The sequence below is a fragment of the Ambystoma mexicanum genome, chromosome 3p, assembly GCF_040938575.1.
Source record: "Ambystoma mexicanum isolate Mex_15411 chromosome 3p, UKY_AmexF1_1, whole genome shotgun sequence".
Taxonomy (NCBI): domain Eukaryota; kingdom Metazoa; phylum Chordata; class Amphibia; order Caudata; family Ambystomatidae; genus Ambystoma; species Ambystoma mexicanum.
The window spans coordinates 1,156,539,918-1,156,566,377 of record NC_090925.1 but is presented as its reverse complement, the minus strand read 5'-3'; the positions used below and the strand labels follow the sequence as shown (position 1 = coordinate 1,156,566,377).

The 26,460-nt window shown below is 49.7% G+C and overlaps 1 protein-coding gene across 1 annotated transcript in view; it reads left to right on the top strand.

The window, feature by feature from the left end:
- The first annotated feature begins 7,660 nt into the window (after positions 1-7,660).
- Positions 7,661-26,460, top strand: part of LOC138579841 (uncharacterized) — a 304,650-nt gene continuing 285,850 nt past the window's right edge. Inside the window, exons 1-2 of the mRNA XM_069650073.1 lie at positions 7,661-7,740; positions 8,718-8,883. The gene's annotated coding sequence lies outside the window, so the exon portion shown is untranslated. The remainder of the gene's footprint in view (positions 7,741-8,717; positions 8,884-26,460) is intronic.

Genomic DNA, 26,460 nt, shown 5'->3' with positions numbered 1-26,460 from the left:
CCTCATGGCATCCTGCAATTTTCTGGTGCCAGAGGCTCGTCTGCAGATGAGATCTTTGCAGTGGGCACTCAAGCTCCAGTGGTCTCAGTCCTCCGGCAGGCTGTCAGACCCTGTTCGGGTGCCGCCCTCAGTCGCCCAGGACCTTCTGTGGTGGGCCGTTGAAGGCAATCTGATGAAGGGGGCCCCATTTTGCCTGCCCTGGCCGGAGGTGATGATCGTGACGGACGCATCCCTCACGGGATGGGGAGCTCATGACAGTCAGCAGTCGTTGGTCTCCGTCGGAGTCCAGACTCCATATCAATCTGTTGGAGCTGAGGGCCGTCAGGCTTGCCCTGAAGGCTTTTCTGCCGACTGTGTGAGGAAAGAGTGTCCTGATCCTAACGGACAACACGGTGGCCATGCACTACCTCAACAAAAGGGGGGGGGGCAGGGTCACTTCTTCTGTGCAGGGAGGCGATGCAGCTCGAGTTCTGGGCCATCCAGCAGGAAGTTTCGATCTCGGCTGTTCATCTGGCCGGAGACGACAACAAGACGGCGGACGCTCTGAGCAGGCAGAGCACGATCTCTCACGAGTTGGAGCTGGCTCAGGAGATTCTCCTGGATATCTTCGCCCTTTGGGGGACCCCTCAAGTGGATCTCTTCGCCTCCAGTGTCAACCGGAAGTGCGAAAGGTTCTGCTCGCGGGAATTTCCTCCAAAAGGAGCCTTAGGAGACGCGTTCGTGGTGAAGTGGTCATTACCACTGCTGTACACGTTTCCTCCAGTCCCCGTCATCCCGCAAGTACTGAGGAGGTTAGGTTCCCGGATGATCCTCATTGCTCCGGCGTGGGCCCGGAGGACGTGGTACCCGGACCTTCTCGACTTGTCCATCTGCCCTCCACATTGTCTTCCCTACCAAGACGATCTGCTCTCACGGGAGGGGGGTCAGGTTCTCCATCCAGAGGTCAGATCCCTCAACCTTCAGGCTTGGTTTCTGAAAGGTTGAGGTATAAGGATTGGGACCTCCCTGAAGACGTGATGGAGGTGTTGCTTTCGGCCAGGCGGCCGTTAACAAAGTCTATGTACCGTTGCCGTTGGAGAAAGTTCTGCGACTGGTGCAGAGTTAAGAATGTGGATCCTTTTGAATGTGACATTCCCATGGTTCTGTCTTTTTTGCTTTCCTTGGCCCACAGGGGCTTGCAAGTGGGGACCATTAAAGGTTACCTGTCGGCGCTGTCCATATTTAAGCGCTCGTCTGAAGAATGTTCCTATTTTAAGATTCCTTTAATTTCTCCGTTTTTGAAAGGGCTCACTAATGTGTTTCCTCCTTCACCTTTTCTGGTGCCCGGTTGGGATTTGAACCTTGTTCTTAAGTTTCTTATGGGTGCTCCGTTTGAGCCTTTGCATTCCTGCCCTTTGAGACTGTTAACTCTGAAAACTGTGTTTTTGATTGCGGTTACTTCCGCTCCCAGAGTGAGTGAGTTACAGGCACTTTCAGTTAATCCACCCTTCACTGTGTTTCATAAGGGCAGGGTTGTCCTTAGAGTTCGTCCTTCTTTTCTTCCGAAGGTGGTTTCGGAATTTCATTTGAGCCAGAAGGTTGTTCTTCCGGCGTTCTATCCTCCTCCACATCCTGGTAAGGAAGAGGAGAGGCTCCATAGGCTTGATCCTAGGAGAGCGTTTAACTTTTATATTTCGCGCATGTCCCGGGTCACAGTGGGCGATCAACTTTTCATTGGTTACGCTGGAAAGCGTTTGGGACAAGCTGTGACGAAAGACTTTGTCTCGTTGGATTATTTTAGCTATCTCCGAGTGTTACCGCTTGGCGGGTAAGGTCCCTCCGGCTGGCTTGTGGGCCCATTCTACCAGGGGAGTGGCTGCGTCTACTGCCCTGCAGAGGGGTGTTCCTATTCGTCACATCTGTGATGCAGCCACCTGGGCTTCAGTACATACTTTTGTACGGCATTACTCCCTCGATTCCATCCGAGGGCAGGATCTGTCCTTTGGCAAGGCAGTCCTTTATTCCGCAATTTGATTGGGCATGCTAAATTTGTGTTCTAAATTCTTTTCCCACCTCCTTGCTTGGTACTGCTTTGAGAGTCTGTCATAGATATGGAATACGTCGGAGGACCCAATCCCCTCGAAGAACAAGTTACTTTCTTACCTGGTAACGTTCTTTCGATGGGATGGTCCGACGACGTATTCCATATCGCTCTCCCTACATTCCCCGCTGCAGAATTTCTTTTGCGATAGCAGCTTGTGTTCCACAAGGCCTTGTATGTCTGACTGGCAAAAAACTGGTGGCACACGTTCTGGGGGAAAAAACTACAACTGAAGCTACGAGCGTCGTGCGTCCTACCTTTCACATCGGGTGACGTGGTCCATCGGAGAAGGTCCTTGGGGACGGCGCATCGACGCCGAAGATTTTCCGAAGCAGCTCAGCTGTGGACATTACCTGTCATAGATATGGAATACGTCGTCAGACCATCACATCGAAAGAACGTTACCAGGTAAGAAAGTAACTTGTTCTTCTGTTGTTCCCATAGACCCAGGGATACTAAAGAGACAGTGGCTGAGACGGTCATGGGTTCCTCAGCCAGTAGGTGAAAGTTTTCACTTGTCATTGGTACATCATCCACTGGGGAGAAGGTTAAGGAGACAGCGTGGATCCCTGAAGGTTTACCCTTGCATCTGGGATTCCCTTTCACATGGTCAGTTGACCCACAAGAATAACATTAACCAAATGTCTTTATAGAATGGGGGGTTTTTCTGACCTCCTTCTGGTTTGTCCTCAGATGGTACACTAGCCTGATTTGGTTTTCCCTATGGCTTACTCTTCTTATGTTTGGGGACCTCTTTTGGAGTGGAGGTATTGGAATTCTCCTTTTTGTGCTGCTTTCCTCATCCTTCTTCTGAGTTACCCCAGAATCCTTGTGAGTAGCAGTGTTGGCAACCCACAAGTCAGCAGCCCTTGCTAACTTCTTTGGATCAATTTCCTTAGAGTCAGCCAAGTGCTGTCTCAGCTCAGGAGAGCAGGCATCATAAATAGACTCCAACATAAACAAATTCCTCATACCTTCATAAGTGTTCACTCTGTAACCCTTAACACAACCATCTAAGTTTTTCAAACATTCAGTCACCCATGTAGCCCAAGGGGTACCAGCATGCTTTTTGGTGGTTCTAAACCTCTAAAGATACTGAGAAGGGGTCTTCCCAAATCTAGCTATCAAAGCTAGCTTCACAGTTTCATACTCCTTTCTGTCTATATCCCCCAACTCCATTACCAGATCAGTTGCAACAGGAGGTAGCCTAGAAAAAAGTCAAGGAATCAACCGATTCCCTGTAATGTCTTGAATCTGATGGTTATATTCAAAAGCAGCCAACCAATCCAAAATATGAAGCTTAACCTCATACATACTTACTGCATCTTTGGGCATGCAAGGCCTCTTAAGACTGGAAGACCTAGAAGACTCTGGAGAGAACCAGTTTCAACAGACAACTTCATCTCTAGTGCATGGTTCAATTCCATCTCTCTGAGTTTAAGTTCTTAATGTTTGCATTCAGTTTGAACTTGGATTCTTTTAAACTCTAACTCAAGTCTCATTCTTTCTAAAGATAGAAATTCAGGACTTAAGGTTGGACCTGGTGGGGTGGGATCCCTGTGGTCAGAGGTTGAGGCCTATAACAGGGTAAAACAGGGCCTACATTTGAAGACTATTCTTCCTCCTCTAACTCATCTATATCATTTGAGTAACTCTCAGAAACATTATCATCCTCATCAACATTTTTCACATGTGCTGCAGGTGTGGGGTATTCAGATCCACTCCTCAGACTTGGGTATTCTACAACTTTTCTATCAATTCAACCTTTTTACCTTTTACAGTGAGATTCCTACCTTTACACATATCTCTCAATTGATCAACAGTTAAAGTCGCTAGGATCTCTTGTCTGTAGCTTTCCATATCAGTCATGATAAAACAATTGCTTTACTAGTTTTGCTTTGCCTTGGGAGGTTTACCTGAACAAAAGTAAAAGTAGCACTCTAAATGTAACAAGTATACTTTATCCTCACCGCTGTAAACAAGTGTTAGGCAGAATCACCTGCAGTACCCTTTGGGAACGCTACAGACAATTAGGACTACAAGCGTAAGCACAATTTCACCTTTAGTACAAGCCTGTATTACACAGTAAAATGGTAGCGATGGCTGAGCAGCCAGACTTATCTCAAGAGTTTAAGTGAGCAGTAGAACAAGTTACACAAAGGACCAACCGATACAGTGATTCAAATAAACACTTACTCAAGGTTTCTCAGTAAATTAATATACATTTATTCACTCAATCATTTGTATTACACTAGCACAAGCAGCTCAATATCACACACCAATACACCACAAAAATCAAACCGGTAAGTAACTGAACAAGTTTAGCTCAAAAATGGCACTTCAGACACTTAGAAAAGGGAGGAAAATACAAGGTTATAAGAATAGATAGCCCAAATACATTTATAGGCATGGCAAAGGGTTTCAGTTAAATACAACCAGCAATTCTTCTCAGTAGGCCTGGGCCAAAGTCAATGGTTCATAGTCTTTTATATAGGATAGCACAGTTCTGGTAGATAAGTTTTAAGTCTTTCCCACAGATTTTTAAAGGATTTAGCTAGGCGAAATGTTTGACGCATGTTTAGGGAAGGACAAGCCTTTGTAGTTGAGGAAAGTTTCACACACTTTCTCGATGGCCAAAAAGATTTCCAGACCGCGTTTGCACAGTACCTTTTAAATGAAGAAAGCTGTAGCTGAGGCAGTTGTTCCTGGCAGTTCGAGCAGATCTCGCTGTTCCTGAGCTTCAGTTGTGGGGTCAGGAGGACGTTGGGAGGTTCCTGCAGCTGGCCAATCACACCAGAGTGCATTCAGATCTCCTAGGAGACTAAGCACAGGGAGTTCGGCACCTCTCTCACATCCTGTCCGCCCCAGACACTCTGGCACCAGAGGAGGGCTTCAGCACAGAAGCCCACCAAAGGGCACAAAGGGACCAAACTTGGTTTGGCTTGCAAGGACTTTTCCAAAAAGAAACAGCGAAAAAAGATGACCATAGTCTGTTTTTACAGAAAGGTCTGGGGCGCCAGATTGAAAAACATGGCTACTCCAGATTTTGAGCTCCCGTTGTTAGCGGTCGCGAAATCACGGTAGTTGATCTAAACCACTGCCACCAGCTATTTAAAATAGGAAAAGGTAACATTTTTCTGTTAAAAGAGTGTTTTGACTCGGGGGAAGCTAAGCAACCCCTCCAACACTCTATAGTAAGATAGGGTGTGTTGGGTCAGTAAGTTTAATGAGACTAGTAAAGTCAATTTAACTTTACATGCCCTGGGAGACAGTAGTCAGTCCCAGGAAAGGTATTTAAACCTTGGGGAGTCTGAAAGACACCCCAGTGCCACTGCACTGAAGGTGCTGTCTGACACACAGAAAAAGATGATGCCATGGAGGGCGTTTTAAAAACTCCATTACCAAAGAACGCAAAAGTAAAACGCACCCAAAATACATGGAAGAGTTGGAAAAAAAGGCTCACACATCCCAGGTAAGAAATCAACTCCTAGAAATCCAGCAAAGTTGCTGGGGGTCTGAAAAGCTAAGGGAAATTAGCACATTTGGAGAATTCTCCCTAACAACTGCTCTGACGTAGCAACATCGGTTGGGTTGGTGGAATCTGCTTTGGTAGTATAGGGGCTGTGGTGGTCAGTTGAACATTCTGTTAGGCAGCTGTGGCCTCGGGTAGGGAACGCCTACCCTCCCTGCAGACGGATTGAAAATGTCCTTCTCTTCCACAGTTGGCGCATCTCTGCGTTAGGGCTGGGCAGGACCCCGAGTGTGGGAACGCCATGCCGCACCTGTAACGTTGCCTCTGTGGTCTGGGTCCAGGCTGGCTGGTCGGCCTGAAGGGTGCAGATCCTCTCTCACCTGGCCGTTGGGTCGCCTGTTGTACTGCTGCGATGAATTCAGAACTGTTGTGCTTTGACGGGGGGGGTGCCTATTATGGAGGTGGCTTGGATGTCGACTCTTTGAAGATTCTCGCAAGCTCACTTTCATCTATCGAGAGGGGCTTTTTTAGCAATTGCTTCTTGAGAGTGGGTGACAGGCAGCCCTCGATGACTTGCAGTCGTATGGCCTCATCCAGGGAGAACGCATGCATGACAGTGGGCTCCTTTGACCCTCGGGCGAGTGATGAATTTGTCGACCGTCTCTTCCGCCATCTGCGTGCATTGATTGAACATGTATCTCTCGTAATCCCGGTTCACTTCAATGACGGGTTTCCTGTTTAGGGCGGTGATCAGAGAGGAGAAATCTGGTTGGCCAGCTGCCGGAATAGTCTTAAAAATGGTTTTTATTTCGCTGCTGACTAGGTTGATAAATACATCCCGCAGGTGGGGTGAGTCTCCTTCTGACACCCTCACAAAATGGTGGAAGTCCTCGGTCCATCGGGCCCTTTGTCTGCTTGCGCAATCATGGAGAAAGGTAGCAGCATGCGCAACATGACTGACTTGGCCCTGTGTGCAGGGGGCGGCGTGTTTGGGTTGCTCATGCTGGCTGGGTTGCCTTGTGATGCAGAGGAGCAGGCTTGATGTATATGGGATCACAGGGTCCAAAGGGTGGTCCCTGGAGTGCAGAGCTTTTAAATCTTGGAGATGGCGCAGCCCTGCGGGATAACAGTGTTCCTGGCATGGGGGTTTGCTTCAGATTGTGCCCTGTGAGTTAGAAGCTCCCCACTTGTGTGCGTGTGTTCTCCACGTGCCCCTTATTGGCGTTTTGGTGGTGGATCGGGGTGCCCCAACTGCTGAGGTGTCAGTTTTAGGCGTGGGCTGCCTTGCAGTGGTATGCAAGTGCAGATGCAGGCTAGCATATAGTCCTTCCTGTGTAATGGGTGCGTGCAGGCCCGGGCGGTCAGAGGAGTTTTTCCTGCGTGCTTAGGTGTAAGTGTGGAACGTTGTGGGGTGTCCACTAGTCCCTGGTGTGTCAGTGTTTTTTTAGAGCGGACTGTTCAGAACGTTCGAGTAAGGACAGAGGTGCTGGACACACTTAGTACCTGCTCCGTGTGGCGCATAGGTCGTGGAACGCACTTGGAGCAACGTTCCAATCCTTCGTTGTGATAACGAACAGTGATCTCAGGGCGTGTGGAGGTCATGTGAGGTGGGTCCGTAGTAGATGGTGGCAGGCGAAAGATTGAAAACACCAACCTTCTGACGCATGGCGCTGGAGCCTGCCCACGCGTGGTTTTCTTGAAACGGGAGGCCAGGGAGGTCGAACCGCTGGCGGATTGCCCCGCAGCCTGAATGTGGAGGGACTCCAGTCACTCCCCACGTGGAATGTGTAAGCAGGGGCCAGCAGGATTGCTGGTGGATGAGCTCGGGATCGAGCGCCTCTGTCACTGTGCGATCACCGGTGACCAGGTCGAGATAACCGGACTGCGTATCCCGGTGCGGAAAGGACACGGCGTGGTGGGATCACCAGTCAACGGCACAGCGGTAGCGTGGTGGGATCACCCGCTGTGGAAGGACTGAGCTCCAGTCCGCAGGAGACAGCCTCGTCGTGAGTTGTTGCCTGTGTGGGCCTCGGAAGGAAGGCCGCAAGAACGGTGCTCTGATACGCGTCTACTTTATTTAATTACAACTTAGAACTAACGGTTCCATCCACACTCCTCCCTCTTCCCCCAGCGTCGTGAAACTCTCCCCTTAAACTCGGATGCCTCTTCCTTAAAGGGGCATAGGCAGGTAACAATGATGTTATTTGATGCACATTTTAACTATTAAATAGTATGTATAAAGTACCTATTTCCTCGTGCAGATTATATCGCTTTGTGTACATACACCGTGCATATTTGTCCTTTTTAGATTTTTATATCTGGGTTGTATATGTAGAAATGAAATGGTTTAATACGAAAGTGCCTAGCTGCTTAAAAGTGGACCTTTTACCTGTTAAAGGTTGCATCTGGCACTACTACATTAGTGCGGTCTCATCCGTGGCCATCACCACTAAGACTCTAAAATAGGTCAGATTTAACTCAGTCCATCTAACGTACTTTTGCGACTTTCTTTTACTGGTAGGCCTCGGATGCGAGTGACTCTATTTCTTTAATTTTGCACTGAAGTGAGTTAGCATGATGTCATAATCATGTCAATTCTTTGAAGTAACAGTGGCCCCATGCAACATTTTTCCTACCAGTAACATGCTGTTGTCTGAATATCATGTAATGTTGTTGTTCCAGCATAGGGATTTTCTTTGCTGGACATTCGGCATGACACCCGTGGGAACCGAGTCCGTATAAAAGTGGGTGATCTTTCCAAAAGTGACTTTTCACTGTAGGTTATTCCAGATTGTGGACATTTTAAAACGTAATGTTACTGAAAAACAACGTAAAAATAATAAATGGTTGTCTGAGCCAATTATGCACGGTACCATCTATACTGCTATCAGAAACACAACAGAACAACAACTACTATTCAGTGTATCCAATCAGCAGGATCCTTTCAGTATGAATGGAAATGTGATGGTAAATTACTACATAATTGAAGCCAATAGTGGCAGACTGCACATCCCGTTAGTTAAAAACACATTTGATCGAAAGGGATACAATTATGAATTACAGATGTAAGGAACATATATTTTTTTCATTGAGCTGCCTTCCTGTTTGATTTTGCTTTAGGCTTCGAATACATCCAACAAATTAACAGTTTTAATTTGTTTTTAGATCCCATCTGGAAAAGCTCTATCTCTTGACCGGACTCCACAGATCGAGAAAGCACACAGCTCGAGCAAAAAGAAGCCCAATGTCCCAAAATCTGATCGGAATGACATCCATCTTCCAGAACTACCAACTGCAGCAGGACTTCCAAGAGACCCTAGGGAAAATGAAGGTATGATTTTTTCGGTAAGATTAGCACATGAAGTGCAATTGTTATATATGGAATAATTTAATTTGAGCAAAGATGCACATTTAAAGTCAGGGGTACACAATGAGTATATGAGAACACACACAACAGACCTCATTATGGTGTTGATTGTGAAATCATGGTATTTCAAATATTGGTTGCTTACCCCATGTTGCACTTTCTATTTACTCCATGCAGTAAATGGACTAACCAGCCCCAACTCATAATTAGGTGATATTTTAAAAATAGGAGATTTATTTTCCATTTATAGGAGCACACTCAACCCAACGGCGTCTAGGCGCTAGTTACAGGCAGAAGAAACAAGGGGGGAAAATAAGTCCAAGAGGAGGTTAGTTAAACAGATAGGTCTTTAACTGTTTCTGGAACCTGAGAAAGGATGGTTTGTCTCTCAAGTTGTTAGTGAGCGAGTTCCAAAGCATAAGGGCAGATACAGGAAAGCTGGATCCACCCAATTTGGCTTTTTTGTATCTTAGTATGGCGAGTAGGTCTATTGGAGGAGTGCATTGAGAGCCTGCTGGCCAGGTAACTGGGGGTGGTGTTGTTGGGGAGGCAATGTGTGATTGAAAGTATTTGGAATGTTATTCTTTCTTTAACAGGAAACCAGTGTGCTTTTCTTCTGGCAGTGATGATGTGGCCATGCTGGCTGAGGCCAAGTACAGCTCTGAGGGCATTGTTTTGTATAATTTGCAATTTGGAAAGGTTTTTTTCAGGTGTGCCTCCCAGGAGAGCATTGCAGTAGTCAAGTTTAGAGCCGACTAGAGCGCAAGCGATGATAATGCAGTTGTCAGAGGATAAAAAAGGTCTGCTGTCGTTGATACGTTTTGTGGTGTACAATGTTGATGAGGCGAAGACATTGACATGGCGAGATATGTTAATGATGGAGTCAAGTTAGACACACTGGACCTCATTACGACTGAGGCTAACGGGCTCCGCTAAAGGAGGCGGATCCGTTAAACCCGTTCCGCCTCATTACGAGCTCCCTTCGCGGGACCCGGTAAGTAATGCCTGGTCATACCAGGCGTCGTTACCGGGTCCCGCGAGGGGAAGAGGGAGCAAACAATGGGCCGCTCGTAATCGGCCCGTTGTTTGCACCCTCTCCCATTCCCATTGAGCCCTATGGGGGCTCAGATGGGAATGGGGAAGGTCCGGGCACAGGTTCCTGGAGGGAGGAATTACCGGGCCCTCCGAACTTGGAATGGCCTGGTAATTCCCCATTCTGGGAACCCGGACCCGATTTCGGCGGCAGCCATGCCGCCAATAGCGGCATGGCTACCGCCGAAGTCGTAATGAGGCCCAGAGTGTTTTTTTTTTTTAAATCAAATTTTATTACATTTTATTAGGTTTCGCGCCTGTGTTACAACAATGCAGAGCATATTTAAACATGAGTAAACAGGAAACCAGTTATAACTCCTCGCCCCCCACCCCGCACCAGTTCAAGTTCTCAATAATTGCGTATTTGACTGGTTCCGAAAAGAGCATAGCAAAGTCTACGTGTTGTGCACTTGGCACGCCGAAGTCGTGGGCCGAGCTTTGAAGGACTCGGAGTTGGACCAGTGAACGCTGGCCTGAGGTCCCCAGAGGGGGGTTCTCCGATTCCGGAGCCTAAGATTACACTGTGCGACCGTATTTTTCGAAGAAGGGGAGCCATATTTCCTCGATGTTGGATCTAGATTCGTCGAGTAAATGCGCGAGGAATTCCATGTCGTAAATGGCCCGTACCTTGGTTAACCATGCTTTTTCCTCGGGCATTCCGGGATTCTTCCATTTTTGTGCCAGGCAGCACCTGGCCGCCACCAACATGACCTGGAGCATGTGGTTATGGGTAGTTTCATGATCGTCCCCAATGTCAATTCCAAAAAGGAGAAGCCAGGGGCAGGCAGGTCGCTCCACCCCATCTATCCCCTTAATCCATGTCAAAACCTCCTCCCAGTACTTTTGGACCACCGGGCACCTCCACCACATGTGAATAAAATCCCCCCTTTCGGTCCTACACTTCCAGTAATGTGGATCGTACCCCGGCCTCATTCTGGCAATCCTCTGCGGGGGCTAGTGCCAGCGATGCAATACCTTGAGGGCCTGGTGGCGATACTGGAGTGAGGCCGTGGAGCGGTTGGCCCGCCTACACATCTCCCTCCACCTCTCGTCGTCGATCTCCTCACCCAGGTCCTTTCCCCATTGTGTGCGTGCAGGTGGGGGGTCTCGCGGGACAGAAAAGAGGAAGAGCTTGTAGAGGCGGGATATTATTCCCTTGGAGCCCCTCGCCGAAGGTAGTAATTTTTCGAAGTCTGTGAGGTCTCTCCTGAGGGTGTCCCCCCAGAATGGTTCGGTCAGGACTCCCTTAAGCTGGAGATAGCGAAAGGGGGACAGGGTGCCTATCCCCAGGGCCTCCTCCAAATCTTTCAAAGGTAAGAAAGAGCCCCCCACCCAGAGGTGACCAGTCCTGCTAAGGCCTGCCTCGAACCACGTCTGGTACGCCGCTGGCTCCGCTATCTTGGCCAGGAAGGGGGTGCCCAAATGCAGCTCAAGGGGGAGGGCCAGGTTGTGAGCCAGCGGTAATAACCCCCTCCCTCTTTCGATAGGGACCACAACATTTTTAGGACTGGGTGATACAAGACACTTCTGGGGATCTTTTTCCTCGGGACCCAGAGCCATTCCTCTATGGTGACGGGCGCGAGAGGCCCGTTGTCCATGGCTACCCATTGTTTTTTCGTCCCTGGGGCAAAGTGGCCGACCAGGACCCTCAGTTGGGAGGCCCTATTGTATGTTTCAAGGTCAGGGTATCCCACCCCTCCATCCTCCTTCGGTCTGGTCAGCACCTCGTAGAAGATTCTGTGTTTCTTCCCTGACCAGAGAAAGTTGAGGAGGAGTCGCTTCGTTTCCTTGAAAAACGTTTTGGGGATCAGCACCGGGAGCATTTGGAAAAGAAATAAAAACTTGGGGAGGATTACCATTTTTATGCGGTTGAGACGTGCCATCCAGGAGAGCCCCGAGCCTGACCATCTCTATGACTTTCCGGATTGCTGACCAGAGGGGGGGAAATTGGCCGGGTATAGGCCCTCAGGGTCACGGGTGACCTGGACTCCAAGGTACCGTAATCCGTTGTCTCTCAGCCTGAAGGGGAGCCCGTTAACAAAGGTCATCTCTGAGTCTTGTAAATTACCCCCTACGAACGCCACCGATTTCTCCAGATTAACCTTGTACCCCGATAGGTCCCCATAGCACGAGAGGCCCTGCAGCATTCGGGGGACTGTTTGGGATGGGTTTGTGATATAGAGCAGTGCATCGTCAGCAAAAAGGCAGACTTTGCACTGCATCTCTCCGACCTGTACCCCCCTGATGGCCGCATCGTTGCGGATCGAGATTGCCCATGGTTCCATCACGAGCGCGTAAATTAGGGGGGACAAAGGACATCCCTGCCGTGTACCACGCTCGAGGGGGAATGTCCTCGACTTGGTCCCATTTGCCACCACTCTAGCGGACGGGGAGGAGTAGAGCATGGAGATCCAATCCAGCCACCTCGGGTCCATACCCAGGGTTGTGAATACCTCCCTCATAAAGGCCCAGCTGACCCTGTCAAAGGCCTTCTCTGCGTCAAGGGCCAGTAGAAGCGCGCCTACGTCGCAGACCCCACTCGAGGCAAGCACATGGAGCGTCTTCCGCATATTATCAGAACCTTGCCTGTTCAAGACAAATCCCGCTTGGTCGGGGTGCACCAGGCACGGGAGACAGCCCTCAAGTCTGGTGGCCAGGACTCTGGCAAAGACCTTAGCGTCCAGATTGAGGATAGAGATGGGTCTGTAAGACCCACATTCCGTCTGGTCCTTGCCGGGTTTGGGTATAACAGTGATGAGGGCCTGCAAAAATGTCAGTGGGATGGACTCCGGGTTCCCGATCTGGTTAAACAATTTGGCCAGGGGCTTCAGCAGGACGGGTTGGTTCTGTTTGTAAAAGTCGGCTGTGTTGCCGTCTTCCCCCGGTGCCTTTCCCACCTTCAATCTTTTGATGGCGCCCTCCACCTCCTCCTCCGATATCTCTCTCTCCAGAACCTCTAGCTCCACATCGGACAGCCTAGGCAGAGGGTGTTCCGCCAAGTAGGCACGGATGTCCTCCAGTGATTCGCCTACCTTTTTGGAGTAGAGTTTGCTGTAATAGTCAGCGAAACACTCCACTATTTCCTCGCGGCCCCCGTGAATCCTGCCCGCTCCATCCCTGAGACGAGTGACTCCCCTCTCAACCCTGCAGCCCCGAGCCCTCTGCGCCAGTAGGGTCCCCACCTTATCTCCCCGTTCATAGTACCTCTGCTTAGTGTATCTCATTTTCTTGATGACTTCCCCTATGAGGACCGTATGGAGTTCCTGTCTTTTGCCCTGCATCTCCTCCAGGAGAGCCCCTCGATCCACCCCCGGGAGGCCCAGTCTGGCTCGCAGAGCGCCCAGCTCTGCGCGGAGTTTACCCTCGATTAGGCCTCTCTCCCGTTTACGTCTGGAACCCTCCGCTATGAGAAGGCCCCTGAAAGTGGCTTTTGCGGCATCCCACACCATGGACATATCCGTCTCGCCGGTGTCGTTTGTCTCAAAATAGGCCAGCATTTCCAGTCTCATGAAATCACGAAATACTGGGTCCCTGAGGAGTGTATCATTGCAACGCCATCGGGAGGATCTTGGGGAGATGGGCAGTGACCAATTCGCTATGAGGAGTTCGTGGTCCGACCAAGTTATGGCTTCCACCTTCGACTGTTATGCCACCCCGTTCCCCTCCTCCGAGATTAACAAAAGGTCGATTCTGGTGTAGGTGCAATGAGGGGGCGAATAAAAGGTGTACCCACCCTGGTTCAGGTTTGCTGTTCACCAGATGTCCACCCAATAGTGCTCTCTCAGGAGGGCCTGCAGGGCCAGATTGTCCTTGGAGATGCCCCTGGGTGTCCCCCCTCTCGCAGACCACTAGTCGAGCCTCGGGTCCATTATAAGGTTGAAGTCCCCCCCCAGTATCATGGCTCCCTCTGCCCACTCATCCATGACATGAAAGACCTGGGTGAGAAAGTGTATTTGTTTTGAGTTGGGCGCGTATAGAGTGGCCAGGGTAACACGCTCTCCCTCACAGGTTCCCTTAATGCCCAAGAAACGACCACCAAAATCCCTCTTGGTTTCTATGTCTGTGAGATGGAACGCCCTGCTCAGAAGGATTCCCACCCCTTCCTTCTTAGAACTTCTGTGTGAGGCCCAGTAATTGCACCCGATGTCTTTCCCTTTGATCTTCGATTCCCTGCCTTGCCTGTAATGTGTCTCCTGTAGGAAAAGAACCGTTAGGTGTTGCTTACGGAACATGTTGCTTGTGAGAGATCTCTTATTCTGGGAGTTAAGGCCCTTGACGTTCAACGTGCCTATCTTTGCTTCAATCATTGTCATTTTTCGTTACGTGCACTGATATCGCCTCAGTCCAGTCTCAGTGCTACTCGGAGGCCGTTGCAAAAAAGTGTCCATAGTTTGAGCTGGTTTCCCCTTTCCCCTCGAGCCCCCCCTCTCCTCCCTTACCCGTTTTGTGGGGCGTTCGCCGCCAGGTCCCCGGGTGGGGATGTAACTGGGAACGAACCACCAGGGTCGCTTCCCTGGCCCCGGGAAAACATTTTCTTAGGTGTAGCGCTTTCCAACCTGTCTCTCTTCGTTAAGTACCGGCCCTTTCTGATCCGCGGTGGGGAACTGGCTGTAGCGACTCCCGAGCCAGGCCCCTCCCGGCTCTGGTACCTGGTCGTGTCTCCTTTGCCCCTGGTGGGGCCCCTGGTGGGGCGTATCACGACATGAGGCCCGGAGAGGCGTCGGCCGTTGTCCGTGTGGAGTCGCCGTGCTACTTCCTATGAAACCATACAACAGCCTCTAAATGGGCAACACTTCAACCCTGACCGAAGTCGATTAAACAAAGAACTCTCCACGGGTCGTGGGGCGAAAACACTATGAACGGCGGGCTCCATGAATCGTCGCATGGGGTGTGGATCAGGCCTTCTGTGCAGAAAGGCGAGCCTTGGTTTCTGCTCGCAGGGTCATATAGGATCTCCTCGGTCTGTGGGTGGATGTTTGGTTTTTCAGAATTTACGTGAGCCTTTGACCTTTAGCTTCCCCTGGGAGAGGTCTGGGCCTTGAGGGGCACGAGGGCGGTCTCCGTTGGTTTCATCCCGATTTTCTGATGGTCCCGCAATGTCGCCTCTGAGATCCTCGGTGGCCCTTCGGATTTCCGCCTCCGTGACTAGTTGGTACCTCTGGCCCTGCCATTCAAATGCTAGGTGGAATGGGTGGCCCCAGCGATAGCGTGTCCCCTTTTCCTGTAGCCACCTGGTGATAGTGCCGCATTTCTTTCGCATCTGGAGTGTGAGGGCTGAGAGATCCTGGTAAATCGTCACCCTGGAGTTACCATGTTGAATATCCCGTAGGTTTCTAGCCCTCTCCAACACCCTAGCCTTGTCCTTATAATAGTGAAATCTTGCAAGAACTGAGCGTGGACCTTTGCCCCCCCGCCGGCCCGATGGACTCTATCAAGCAGGAGAGTCTCCCCCGAGTCCGACCCCAGGACAATCCTGATGATGTCTTGGATTTTGCTTTTGTGTCCAACCGGGGTCTCTCCCTCCGTCTCCTCAAGGCCAAAAATTCTCAAGTTGTTTCTCCTCTCCCGGTTCTCCATGTCGTCGAGCTTGAGCCGGAGGTCCTCCTCACGGCGGTGCAGTTCCTGAAATCTAGTTTCCATTTGTGCCTCGAGGATGTCCATCGATGCCTGGTTACACTCGACCCCTTCTACCCGATCCTCCAGCGTCGAAACCTTGGCCATGAGGTCCGCCAACTTAGCCCCCATGTCTGTCCTCATACCCCTAATCTCTTCTAAGATCGTTTGGATGTTGCTCTGTATGGCATTCATGTCCGGGGGTTGCGAGGCTGCAGGGCCGGTCTCCATTTCGAGGGACCCAGGCGTGTATTGGTATTGCGCAAGGGTCTCCCTCCAGTTCATGGGGTATCGATCGCACCAAGCAATAAGGTTCTCCTGAGGTGTCTGCCGGGTGGCGGGGTGGCCCAGGCGCGCTCCCGCGACGGCCTGAGCCTTCTGCGGTGGTCGGGTGGGCGCCTCTGCCACTAATCCGGAGCCCCGTGGGGGCTGTGGGGAGGTAGGCCGTTGGGGCGGTGGTCAGGTGTGGAAACGTGGGCCGTTGAGATGGTTCCGCGGTGCGCCGCCACGTCGGCTCGGGCACAGACGAATCACTGGTGGTGAGAGCGGTAGGTGTGGCAGTGGTGCCCCCGTATCCCCAATGATGGATGGGCCGGTCGCCGGCAGCCGTTGGAACTTCTTGGAAGGCCCGCCCGGCGTTGGGCTCTGTGTGTTGGTCGCACGGGCCGTTACTCCTCTCTGGTGGGGTCGGATGACACGTCGCATCCGGCGTGGGGACTCCTGAGATGTCCGGAGAGGCGGGGGCTGTCAGCCGTGCGGCCCAAGCCGCTGAAGGGGATCTCCGCAGGGCCCGCCCGAGCCGTCGAGAGGACCTCAGGCCTCGGTACACGAGTCAGAGCGGGTGGGGATTTCGACTCCTCCCACCGCTACGCAGCTAGGCGATGTGCGGCTCCCGCCCGGGGCCTTCCCTCAGGTGCAGGGGGGTCGCCGTTCACAGGTCGTTATCTCGGGAACGGGGGCATCTCCGAAGTTCGGACCAGCTTCTGGGTAGTCCACAGCGATGCCCCTTCTCAACAATCGCTGATAGATGGGGTTAAAAAGCACTTAAGGCATGTTTTTCCATGAGTTTCCCGGGGCCATGCGGGGAGCTTGAGATTCAGGTGGCCATCTTGCCCGCGCCCCCTGGTGGTCCCCAGGCCCAGAGTGTTTTAACGGCAGGCGAGATATGGATAGTATGATTGCTGATGATGAATACTTAAAAGTCTGGACTTAATTTGTAGAGAAGTGAGGGGTTGCCTATGTGGAGGAGCTTGGTTTTCTCGCTGTTAAAGCATAAGAGGTGGCTAGCCATCCAGGTCTTAATGGTTTCATAGATGGTGTTGATATTCAGAGAGTCCATAAGGTGGTTACTAGTGAGAGTGATGAGGATCTGTATGCCTTTGGCATAATTTGTGTATTTATTATTGAGTGAATCCAGGAGGTCGAAAAGAAGCTTGATATAGACATTGTACAGAGTAGGTGAGATACAGGAGCCTTGGGGTACTCCACACATGGTGGCTGTAGGGCTGGAGGAACTGGAGGAGCAGTATAACCTATATGCATAACCCACATTAAATACGTTGTTTCTTGACATTTTCCGTTTCCAGTTGAATTAACTGTGTACAAGGTGATATCATATTTTGCAAATAATCAGAGTGTATCTAGTGACAGATGCCAATGTTTAACACAATACTTTCTAGTGTAATAGTTTCAAGTTTAACCCTAGGTTTCAGCGCATACCTAGTTATTACAGTTTTCACTAAATATTTAGTTGTACTCTGGGCTAAATTAGTCTACTATTCCAGTGTGTTGCATTATTATTCTGATGATTGATAATATTTTGAATTTGAATCTTATGTTTCTAGCAGAAGGGATTGTGACTAACGTTGGATACAAAAAAGGCAGGAACCGAACATGGATCTGATTCATATAGACAAATACTCCAGTTCCTTGGCTCCTTCTGATTCTCAATTAGTGCAGCCATCCTCCACATCAAGATATAACTGGAACATTATTAAATACACATACCCTGCCAGGACGTAATTCTGGCAACAGCCTATCTCTTCGGCCTTTTTTTTCCAGCAACTTGTTAGAATTTGGAGACGCCTCGCCAAATGATGTATACATATATCTTGTGTAAATCGGGTAGGATTAGCTTTCTATATAATTAAACAAATATAGAAAAATACATTGAACATTTCAAAGGTTGTTTCTGTATTTGTTTAATAGATTTTTATTCAGATACTTTTTGTTTGTGATGAATGAGAACAGTTCTATGCTTAAAAAAAGACGGTTGTTATACATCTTTCTTGGGTTAGTTCACTGCATGTACTATTTATCAGTTGCCAGCTCACAAACCATTGCTTGAAATACAACTTGGAACTAGTGCAAAAGAAAGTTCAATAAGAGAAAATATGTTGTATTTATTCATCCCTATAAAATAGCATTAGGTAAAAGAGGCTGAGAAGATTGTATGATTTCTGAGTAAGCAAAGTTAATTGGCTAGTCGCACAGAGAAAGTGTTGAGTAATACAAGCTTTAACGATAGCATCCCAGTCACTATTATACAACCTAGCTGACATTGGCTATGAACTCACAGGGCTAAAGTTGCTGGAATGCACTGACATCATAACATCAATGCATAGCAGTGATGGGTGCAGCACATAACATGGGTGAACTCTGAGACTACTGTATCTCACCTGCTCACTGCCAGTAGGTGGGGAGCAAAAAAACTGGGTTAGCATGCATGAGTAGAATGAACAGCGACAAAGGCCCACTTAATTCCACTGCCAGTGGTTGGGCTGCTCTTTAAGAAGATTAGCATGGACATTGAGGGTCCTTACGATCCCAAAACCACCACCAAGAAGCGGTACATCTTGGTAGTGGTAGACCACGCCACCCTGTACCGTGAAGCAGTACCCTTGAGGAGTATGTAGTGGTAAAGGGATTTTCTCTTGTTTGGGGTTCCCTATGGAAGTCCTTTCTGGCAAGGGCTCCAACTTCATATCTGAGCATATGAAGGCGATGTTGGCGGAGTGTGGAGTGACACATTTTCTTCAGCTTTCCATCCCGAAACCAATGGGCTTGTTTAGAGATTTAACAAGAGCCTGAAAAGCATGATAGATAGTCCGGAAGAAAACCTGAGGAGAAAGCGAGTTATTCTCCTGTCATGCCTGCTGTTAGCCAAAAGAGAGGTGCCGCAAAAAGGAGTAAGGTTTCAGTCCCTTTGAGATTCTGTTTAGCCATCGTGTTAGTCGCCCCATAAATCTGGTGTATGACGGATGGGAGGGTAACCCCCAAAGTCGTTTCCATGCCATAATGGAGTTTGTACTTGGTGTCAGCCCCCTGGGGCTGAACCTCCCACAACTCCGACTTTCCCTCTTCCTCCTCCTCCCCACCTGACAAATAGTCCAGAACTGAAGAAATCTGCTGTCGGCGGGCTCGATAATCCTGCTTCTTCTTCTTCTCTTTTTTTCTGAGTAAGAGTCTCTCTCCCGGAAGGAAGCCACAGTGCTATGCTGTTAACTAGCACCGCCTGTGGCCCCTCTCCCGAAAGGGACGAGAAGGGGAAAAAGCCTGCAGGGCACAAAAAACCCCAACTGTAGGTAAGCAGTAGCTGATGTCTGTTCTGGAGGATGTAGAGCGGAATGCGGACTCCAAGGATGCCGTGGACAGGGCCAGGAGCCAGCGGAGTGTTGACACCAGGTAAGGGAACCAACCAAAAGCTCCGGAGAGCAAATGGGGAAAGAGGTATGGAAACCAAGCGCGGAAGTGCGGGAACAGAGCGAGGGAAAGAGGCGGGGTAGAGACCCCAGAGAGAGAGAAAGTATTACGTAGCAGTGCCTAGAGGAGGCAGTACCCAGAGAGAAAGCACAGGAAAAGATATAAACTAGCGTTGTAGCAACCGAGAGAGCAGCCTGACCGAAGCGGGTTGCAACGCACAGTGAACAGGGAGGGCGTGGCTAATAAGCCTCCCTGTCCGCTGTTGCCGCAACGCTATGACTGCTGCCGTCAACGTCGGAGAAACGTGACGGTCAATTCAATGGCGGCCTACAAGCCGCAATCTAGATCACAGGGTCCACGGAAGGCGGCGGCGCGTGACAGTATGCCCCCCCAATACTGCACCCCCCCCGGTTTGCCAGGGTGCGCCCTATGGAACCTCCTGAGCAAAACCAGGGCTTTGAGATGTGAAATGGGTTCCCAGGAATCCTCAGCTCTAGAATACCCTTTCCAATGCACCAGATATTCCAGGCGACCCCGCCTATAGCGAGAATCACAGATTTGGGACACCTCGTAGTCTACATCAACCTGTGGCGGAGCCCGTAATGGAAGGGATCTAACAGACGAGCCCTGACCAGCTTCACGAAGGAGGGAGGAGTGAAAAACAGGGTGCACTCGATGTAGGCAAGGGGGCAATTTCAAACGGAAGGCAACAGGGTTGATCTTGGCCACAATTGGATAAGGACCAATGAAGCGGGGGGATAGTTTAGACGGTCGGGTCCACCGGGGTAGAAACTTGGTAGCAAGCCATACCCTGGTGCCCACCTTCCACTCTGGCACCCCCAATTGGTGACGATCAGCTTGAGTCTTGTAAGCTATTAGGCTTTCCAGCAGACTGCGTCTGGCTGTCCTGTGGGCCTCCCGTATCATGGACAACGTGTCCTCCACTGCAGGGAGATTGCAAGTAAGAGAGACACTGGGAAATATGGAGCGGGGATGAGTCCCATAAGTACAAAAAAATGGAGTGAGACCAGAGGCAGAGTGCCGAGAATTGTTATATGCAAATTCCGCCGTCGGAAGGAGCGACACCCAATTGTCTTGTTCCTGATTGACGTAGCAAGGTAAGTACTGTTCGAGAGTGCCGTTCAATCGCTCCGTCTGCCCATTGGTCTGTGGGTGGAAACCCGAGGAGCGTGCCCTTTCGATGCCCAACTGTTGACACAACGCTGACCAGAACTTAGAGATGTATTGGCTGCCCCTGTCAGAAGTGATCTTATCAGGGAGGCCGTGGAGACGAAATATATCCCTAAGAAACACACTAGCCATCACAGCCGCAGTGGGCAATCCGGGAAGAGGAGAGAAATGTGCCAGTTTGGACATGGAATCGATGGTCACCATGATGCAGGTACAGGCTTGAGAAACCGGCAAGTCCACTATGAAATCAGTGGAGATATGGTTCCACGGACGCAGGGGTACTGAACCCTGTTCGAGTAAACCCAAAGGTTTGGTGGTACGATATTTACTGCTATTACAGATGTTGCAGGATTGTATAAATTTCTTGACCTCAGCTTGAATCCCTGGCCAATAGAAATATCTCTTAATCAGTTCCACCGTGTTGGATTGTCCTCTATGGCCGGTCGTCTTGTGATCATGGCACCACTTCACAACCTGATGTCGGAGGGCGGAAGAGGGTATGAAGAGTCGATGATTGTGAAACAAGAGTCCGTCTTTTTCCGTGAATCTTTCCTTTACTTCACTGTGTTCAGACAGAACGGTAGCTTCTTAAACTTGCTGGAGGAAACTGGCCGCCTGGATGAACACCCAATCCCTGGGAAAGAGTCTTTCTGGTGGCTGAAGTCTGGAACCTTCCGACACCTCCTTCCGGGATAATGCGTCTGCTAGTAGATTCTGGGAACCAGGGATATAGGTAATCCGAAAATCATACTGGGCAAAGAAATGTGCCCATCGTGCCTGGCGAGAATTGACACCATCCATGTTCTGGAGAACCTGCAGATTTTTGTGGTCGGTGCGGATGGTGAATGGACAACTACCTCCTTGTAGTAGATGCCTCCATTCTTCACATGCCAGTTTCATGGCCAGAAGCTCTCGCTCGATCACAGAGTAGTTCTGTTGACTCGGGGTGAGGGTCCGTGACAAATAAGCAATGGGGTGTTCTTCCCCGTCCTGTTCCTGCAGTAATATGGCACCTATCGCAGCTGCCGAAGCATATGTCTCAAGTATGAATGGTTTACTTTGGTCTGGATGGCGCAAAATGGGAGCTTTGCAAAACAGTTCCTTTAGATTAATGAAATTCTCTTCTGCCTTGGAATCCCAACAAAATGGCAGGGAAGTCTTCTTTAATAGACGAGTAATGGGTAGCACTACCTCAGAGAAAGAGGGAATGAAACGTCTGTAAAAATTCGCCACTCCAAGGAATTTCTGTACTTCCTTGACTGATCTGGGAGAATGCCAACTCAGGATCGCCTCCACCTTAGTCTTATCCATGTGGATACCCTGCGGAGACAGAACGTATCCTAGATAAGGTACTGAGCTGACCCCAAACTCGCATTTCTCTCTCTTTACCAAGAGTTTGTGTTCCTTAAGCCGATTCAGAACTTCAGTAAGATGAATCTGATGTTGCTCAGGGTCCTTAGAAAATATCAAGATATCATCCAAATAGACAATAACAGACACAAACATGAGATCCGAGAATATCCGGTCCATGAACCTCTGAAAAACTGCAGGTGCGTTGACCAGCCCAAACGGCATCACATGGTACTCAAATAATCCAAATGGAGTACGGAAAGCCATTTTCCACTCGTCACCAGCATGGATCCGTAAGAGATGGTAAGCACTGCGAAGGTCCAATTTGGTGAAGATCTTAGCTCCTTGGACTGCCTCCAAAATGTCTGTGATGAGGGACATGGGATAGCGATCCCTGATGGTAACTTTATTTAATCCTCGATAGTCAATACATGGTCGAAGATCTAGGGAATCTTTTTTCGGAATAAAGAACAATGGGGCTCCCGCTGGGGATTTTGACGGGCGGATAAGTCCGTTTTGCAAATTATCATCCAGGTAGGATCTGAGAGCCTTCTTTTCAGATTGAGATAATGAGAACATTCGACCAAAGGGGACTAAAGCATTGGGGAGAAGATCAATTGAACAGTCCTCCGGCCTGTGTGGAGGTAATTCAAGGATGTTCCTTTCTGCAAATACCGTCTCATAGGATGAGAGGTCCAATGGAAGGGAGTGTACACCAATCGTGCTTACTGGCGGGGCAGTATGTGCCGTGGCCTCCATAAAAAGTAGGTCTTCTAAACATGCCTTTTGACAAAACCCCGAATCAAAACTGATACTGTTAGTAGACCAGTTGATTTGGGGGTTATGTTTGCGTAACCATGTGATACCTAAGATGAGAGGAAAATGTGCAGCACAAATAATGTCAAACTGAATTGATTCAGAATGCTGTTGAATGGACATCTGTAAGTATTCGGTGGTCTGTGTGATGGGTCCAGAGCTAAGTGGACTACCGTCCACTCCTTCCACCTTCTGGTCTTCTTTCCGGTTGATTCCGCGTAGGCCAACCTTGTCTGCCCAAATGGTATCTACAAAATTGCCGGCTGCCCCGCAGTCCAATAGGGCCAAGGCATCAATCTTCTGTTGATCAATCATTAGTAGTACTTTGAGCACCATGAGTTGTGAATCCTCCAACTGATTAGCGGGACCCACGGATAAGGACACATAGGGACTGGCAAAATTCCCTCGGATTCCCGTCCCTCCTAGGACCGAGTGTTCTCGTTTCCCGACTTTCGGGATGGAATCCCTGTGCAGTTCTTTATCTGATGCTGGTCAGAACCACAATATGCACATAACCCCAAATCTCTCCGTCTCTTCCTTTCTTCCAAGGACAATGAAGGACGAGTAGTACCGATCTGCATCGGTTCATCTGGGCGTGGAGGAGCTGTGGTGGAGGAAGGAAGAAAACTTGTAGAGAAAGTCGGGTTACGATTCTTCCGTCTTTCCAGTGTTCGCTCATGAAGCCTATGCTCAATCTGGACGGCTGCTGCCAACAATTCGGGGAAAGAGGCTGGTCGAGGAGATCTGGCTAATTCGTCCTTAATGTCTTCTCGTAGACCCCTTCGGAATATGACAAACTGAGCTTGCTCTTGCCATCCAGCTTCAATGGCCAGTCGATTGAAGATGGAAATGTAAGTGAGTACCTCTCTCTGGCCTTGGCGCACATCTAACAGATCCTCACCTGCTGAAAAGGTTAGTTCGGGCCTCTCAAAGTACTGTTTCAGCCTTGCAATAAAGCCCTCATAATCTTGCAGTACCGGATCGGCCCCCACCACTAACGGGGTGGACCAGGCTAAGGCATTTCCGGCCATATTGGAAATCATGAAGCCCACCCGGGCATGACTGGTGGGAAAAGTGTTGGGCCGAAATGCGAAATGGATGCTGCAAGCCTCCAAAAATTCTTTTAATTTCTTGGGTGTGCCGTCATACTTCCCTGAGGGTAAAGCCATGGGTGGCAAATCTACCGATCTGGGTTCCTGGGCAGTTATTAGCTGTTTCAGCACAATGTTTTCAGTCCTCAATGTATGTACCTCTACAGAAAGGTTGCGTACCTCTGCTAAGAGGCTTTGTTCCGCGGTCACCACCTCTTGCAATTGTTCAGTGGTAGCCATCATGGGATCTGGGCGTTGCAAACTTTCAGCCCCCTGGGGCTGAACCTCCCACAACTCTGACTTTCCTTCTTCCTCCTCCTCCTCACCTGACAAATAGTCCAGAACTGAAGAAATCTGCGGTCGGCGGGCTCGATAATCCTGCTTCTTCTTCTTCTCTTTTTTTCTGAGTAAGAGTCTCTCTCCCGGAAGGAAGCCACAGTGCTATGCTGTTAACTAGCACAGCCTGTGGCCCCTCTCCCGAAAGGGACGAGAAGGGGAAAAAGCCCGCAGGGCACAAAAAAACCCAACTGTAGGTAAGCAGTAGCTGATGTCCGTTCTGGATGATGTAGAGCGGAATGCGGACACCAAGGATGCCGTGGACAGGGCCAGGAGCCAGCAGAGTGTTGACACCAGGTAAGGGAACCAACCAAAAGTTCTGGAGAGCAAACGGGGAAAGAGGTATGGAAACCAAGCACGGAAGTACGGGAACAGAGCGAGGGAAAGAGGCGGGGTAGAGACCCCAGAGAGAGAGAAAGTATTACGTAGCGGATATAAACTAGCGTTGTAGCAACCGAGAGAGAGCAGCCGCAGGGAGGCTAACCGAAGCGGGTTGCAACGCACAGTGAACAGGGCGGGCGTGGCTAATAAGCCTCCCTGTCCGCTGTTGCCGCAACGCTAGACTGCTGCCGTCAACGTCAGAGAAACGTGATGGTCAATTCAATGGCGGCCTGCAAGCCACAATCTGGACCACAGGGTCCACGGAAGGCGGCGGCACGTGACACTTGGGCCCAGATCCACAATGGCCAAGTACATGGAACAGTCTACAGAGAATTTCAAGGCTAGTCAGGATTTGATGAAACTCTGGCATGACCAGAAAGTCACTGTGACAGAATAAGCTCCAAGACAGATGGTCTGGATAATGAAACCTATCAAGATAAGGCTCCTAGGCAGACGCAATAAGGTCTTCCATATCAATCGTCTGAAACCAAATTATGGCAGGATGACTTTGTGTCGGCTCTGGTTACTAATGGTGTGTCTGACCAAGTGAGCTGGTCAAGTGCAGAATTCATCAGATGTATGACCAAATGAGGGAAACCGGCATGGAGGAAGTTTCCAAGATGATAGACCTTGGGCTATTGAGCTTTTCTATAGCCCATTGGCTACACATGTGGATCTAGTGCTTAAAGTCCAGCAATGGAAACAATTAAGTCCACTTTTGTGTGGAAAACAGTGGGCTGAATTGTGCGACTAATACAAATGCTCACCCCATACCTTGAGCAGATGAACTTCTTAATAGGTTAGTTGCATCCACGTACATGAGTATCTTTGACCTCTCAGTTGGGTACTGGCAGGTTGCTTTAAATGGCAAGGTAAAAGAGGGGTCAGAATTTTTCTCCCCAAAAGACTGCTGTCAGTTTACTGTAAAGCCTTTTGGATTTAAAAAATCTCCCCTGCCATCTATCAGAGGATCGTAAACCAGGTCCTCAGTGGCCTAGAAAACTTCAGAATTGGCTATCTTCATAGGGCTGCTGAGCAGCTACTGTTATGGCGGCTTGATTGTGTTCTCCGACATTGGCAAACATCCAGAGATAAATGAATCCGGCATTAAGCCCCGATCCTGCCTTCCAAGTTGTGGTGAACTTGAGGATATGCTGTAGGGAAGGCTGGTTTTGCTCCTTGACTGAATTAGAGTGATTTGCAGCCTGAGCAAAGCCTTGTTTCTGTCAGTGGTGTGAATACTGACAGTGAGCTGTCTGTGGTTTGTGTCCGTGTCAGGGGCTGTCATCACCTGACACCACGGCTTGCTGCAGCCTAGCGTGCCTGAGAACTGTGACTGCCTGAGAGGGGAAAGAATAGGCTGGTGTTTCCTGCGCTGAGATCGTGCTAGACACAATCTGCAGACTCTGCCCCATGTGACACTCGGGGTTGATTGCCGAATTTCTTTGATATCCCCAGCTGTCCAGATTGTTTTATATCCTCGATAGCTTTAAATCAGAGATTGGTTGGTGTGTCCTTTACTGCAGCCATGGTTTGATGAAGGCACCAACTATCACCTGACCATATATCATTCCTTCGGTGACCGTTGGAAACTCCTGGGTGGGAGAGGTCTTTCCCGTACCTTTTGGGCATTCCATTGGAAGTCCCTGCGGATTGAAAAGTGGAGACTGGATGCCTGCCTGGTTTCTATACACCTGAACAGTGCACCCAGCTTTTGAGATCCTCTGTTGGTGCTCTGAGACCCCAGAGTGAGTCTGGAGTTTAATATTCAAAGTGCTGAATGTATGGGAGGGCCTGTCCCTTGAGATCTCGGCTCTTCTTCATTCCAAAAATTGTGCCTTGATTAACTGCATTCCCATTCCTGTTTGGGCACTTGTGTCTGGGAGGCCGCCTTTATCCTGTTTTGACTTGGAAGGTCACATTTGTGTGTAGAACTATGACCAGAGGAGCCAGGAAGGCTGATGGGCTC